The following is a 4,013-nucleotide window of genomic DNA, read 5'->3' as shown; positions in this document are numbered from 1 at the left end:
CAAATCGTTTCTGATTGGTGCATTTAAAAAAATTCAAATACATAATCAATGCATATTCTTTTTACATCTCGTACTGCAATAAGGGGGTTTGGGATCGGGTTTAGGTTTGGGTTTTCAAGTTTAGGTTTAGGTTTAGGTTAGGGAGTTGAGATTAGGATTAAGTGTAGGTTTAGGTTTAGGGATTTTAGAATACATTTAGGTTTTAGGTTTAGGTTTAGGTTATAAGTTATAGGTTTAGGTTTAGGTTTAGGTTTAGGTTATAAGCTATAGGTTTAGGGAATTGAGAATAGGTTAAGGTTTAGGTTTAGGAAATTGGGTTCGCGTTCGGGATTAGGTTTATGTTTGGGTTTTCAAGTTTAGGTTTAGGTTTAGGTTAGGGAGTTGAGATTAGGATTAGGTGTAAGTTTAGGTTTAGGGATTTGAGAATACATTTATGTTTTAGGTTTAGGTTTAGGTTTAGGTTTACGTTATAAGCTATAGGTTTAGGGAATTGAGAATAGGTTAAGGTTTAGGTTTAGGAAATTGTGTTCGCGTTCGGGATTAGGTTTAGGTTTGGGTTTTCAAGTTTAGATTTAGGTTTAGGTTTGGGAGTTGAGATTAGGATTAGGTGTAAGTTTAGGTTTAAGGATTTGAGAATACATTTATGTTTTAGGTTTAGGTTTAGGTTTAGGTTTAGGTTATAAGCTATAGGTTTAGGGAATTGAGAATAGGTTAAGGTTTAGGTTTAGGAAATCGGGTTCGGGTTCGGGATCGGGTTTAGGTTTGGGTTTTCAAGTTTAGGTTTAGGTTTAGGTTAGGGAGTTGAGATTAGGATTAAGTGTAGGTTTAGGTTTAGGGATTTGAGAATACATTTAGGTTTTAGGTTTAGGTTTAGGTTAAGGTTTAAGTTTAGGTTTAGGTTTAGGGAATTGAGAATAGGTTTAGATTTAGGTTTAGGAAATCGGGTTTAGGTTCGGGATCGGGTTTAGGTTTGGGTTTGGGTTTTCAAGTTTAGGTTTAGGTTTAGGTTTAGGGATTCTCTAGTATTATCTACTATTGAACCTAGTATTATCTACTACATACTAGTAACATACAACCAATATTGGGGCACCATACCATAAGCTACAAGAATTTCATGTCCCCCTAAACAAGGTATCCTCCATTGATAACATATATATATATATATATATTATAAGTTTTTTATTTTCATTTACATTCCCAAATACATTCATCATCCATCCAAGAAAATTGAAACAAGTACTGTCAATCTATGACTAACAGTTGAAAAGGAAAATCATGCATCTTATCTTACCGACCGCCTTATGTTTCTTTTCACCTTTGTAACTCTCATATTTGTTGTAGCTACTAGTTCACCATCAGTAGTCTCCCTAACCAAATCTTTGTGCAGTCCCTCCATTTGATGCAATGGCTAAAGTTACAAGAAGTAGGACTGATTAGTCTTTCCATGTTTTGAAAAAAATCAAATTCTTTATTTTTGGCTACAAGTCTACTTATAATTATCATTGGCTCTTAATCTATTTATAATGGAAATCTTAAATATCACCTGATAGTGCTCCTTTGATAAATGTCTTGTTTGGAACAAATAATTTGTTTTATCATAAATGTCCTGTTTGGAACAAATAATTTGTTTTATCATAAATGTCTTATTTGGAACAAATAATTTGTTTTATACATACGTGTTTTATCATAAAACCATGCATGATGCATCCATACAAAAAAAATCAAATGGAATTTTTTTTTATATAAACTGATTTTTTTTATATTATTATAAACATCCCATCTCTCTCTTTCTTGTATGTATGTTTGCACAGCTGAACGATGAAATAAAGGAAGAAATGGCTATTTATAAAGATAAGAGGTCCACTAATTTAGAAATGAATGGTTTTTTTTTCATTTAAAGTACTTAAAAATAGATGGGGTGGTTAGTTTTTCTTGGATGATAGATTTAAAAGGCTACTAAATAGGTGGAGTTTCTAAGTTTGAGAAATGATTCAATGCTCTTTTGGAGCACTATGAATTACACGGTTTTAATTGCATTGGGTAACTTGGACAATTTAAGAGATAGATCTAGACCATCTATTAAGTTTAGAACATATTTAAAGGGATAAAAATAAGACCCTTCAAAATCCTACCTATACCTTGCAATCAACTAAAATGGACACTTCAACTAAATGAACTAAAGAAACTGACATCACTGCTATAGATCATAAATAATGTGGCATAGGAAAGAAAAAAAAAGACATTAAAAAATACAACAATTCTCAATCAACTGAATATGAAAGATTTTTAGTGCATGGGCCATCTAGGGTGAGAACCCATCCTGTCAATTACACTTGTATGAACTGAAAACCCAAACTGTTGAATGGTGAATAAGAGCTGTAGTTTAGGAAAAAATAATGGTTAAGAAAAAAAATACAGTAATGGTTCATATTCAACTGGAAAAAAAGGTCAAAAAACTTATTGCTATGATTTTCCAATCTGACGAATTTTAGTGCATCGACCATTCAGGGTAAGGTTCATCATGTCTATGGTTTCAGTGGTTTGGGCTTTGGATCATTGAACCATGACCCCACTTGTACAAATTGTAATCCCAATCAGTTGAACCCTCCAACCATGCACTCAGAGCATTGTGTGGGTCAATGAACCATGGACAACACTTATGGAGTATGGAGATGCCTCTAGAACAACAGTCCGGGTCAATGAACCATGGACAACACTTGTGGAGTATGGCTAAATCAGGACATATTCACATCTAATGCATCAGACTCTTAATGATTCAACCTCAACAGAATATCATCATGCTATAAAAACAAAATCAAAATCCAAGAACAATCGAAAATCCCTCAAATTCATATATCTATGATCACTCACATTTTATATACAATAGATCTCTAAAACCCAAATTAAAATCAACAAAGAAAAAGAAAGAAAGAAAATAGAAGTCCTTTTCCAAAACAGAAGTGTTCTTCTCTCTCTTTTCATTGAAAGTTCGAACCTGGTGTGTAGATAGCTAGATCAGGCCACCCATTTCCACCACCCCAACACCCCATACGAAGATTTGGCACACTTGTGTAAGATCTAAGCTGTCCAGCAAGCCAACGACTCTGATTAGATCCAAGCTTTCCATCAGGCCAACGACTCTGATTCTCAAATCCCCAAATCTGTAAGCCCTAAAATCCCTAAAATCTGTAAGCCCTAAAATCTCCAAATCTATAAGCCCTAAAATCCCCAAATCTATAAGCCCTAAAATCCCCAAATCTGTAAGCCCTAAAATCCCTAAAATCTGTAAGCCCCAAAATCCCTAAATCTGTAAGACCTAAAATCCCCAAATCGAAAAGGGAAGTGAGATAGACAGAGATGAAGGAAGAGAGATCGAGAGAGAGTACCTTCGATTTGACGGTAGCTGTTGTTGATGGAGGTTGGCCGGCCATGCATTGGGACTTGATCCGCTGCTACCACCGATGGGGAAGACTATGGACATCGTCGGTGGATGAAGGGCTAGGGTTTGGAGTAGAAAGAGGAGGGCAAGAGAGAGAGAGAGAGGAGAGGGGGATGCGGATAAGCTACTGACAGGTTGAGAGAGGGGGACGCGGATTAGCTATTGATAGGTTGAGAGAGAGAGAGAAGGAGGGAGGGAGGGAGGGAGGGAGAAGAGGAGGGTGAGAGAGAGAGGAGAGGGGGATGCGGATTAGCTACCGACGAGAGAGAGAGAGAGAGAGAGAGAGAGAGAGAGAGAGAGAGAGAGGGAGGGAGGGAGGGAGGGAGAGGGAGGGAGAGCATATTGCAGAGAGAGGGGGTGAGGGAGAGATTTAGGGATTTGGGGTCGTGGGCGCACGCGGGACTGATTGGCTACTCCCCCTGAAACCAGCCCCGTGGCCGGTGTTCGATGGTCTGTGGGCCCCACCATGATGTATGTGTTTCATCCAATCTGTTCATCCATTTTTAAAGATCATTTTAGGTCTTCAACGTAAAAATAAGAGGATATAAATCCTAGGTGGACCACACCACAGGAA

At 37.1% G+C, this 4,013-nt stretch overlaps 1 long non-coding RNA gene across 1 annotated transcript; it reads right to left on the bottom strand.

Moving 5' to 3' along the window:
- Nucleotides 1-1,134: 1,134 nt before the first annotated feature.
- On the bottom strand, nucleotides 1,135-1,772 carry LOC131244578 (uncharacterized). Its single transcript, XR_009170404.1, has 2 exons — nucleotides 1,544-1,772; nucleotides 1,135-1,408 (listed from the first exon to the last, which is right to left on the bottom strand). It is a non-coding gene; the product is annotated as an uncharacterized LOC131244578 (long non-coding RNA).
- Between the last annotated feature and the right edge of the window lie 2,241 nt (nucleotides 1,773-4,013).

Source organism: Magnolia sinica, chromosome 4 (assembly GCF_029962835.1).
Source record: "Magnolia sinica isolate HGM2019 chromosome 4, MsV1, whole genome shotgun sequence".
NCBI lineage: Eukaryota > Viridiplantae > Streptophyta > Magnoliopsida > Magnoliales > Magnoliaceae > Magnolia > Magnolia sinica.
Note: the sequence above shows the minus strand (reverse complement) of the source record. Positions and strands in the feature narration are given on the sequence as shown.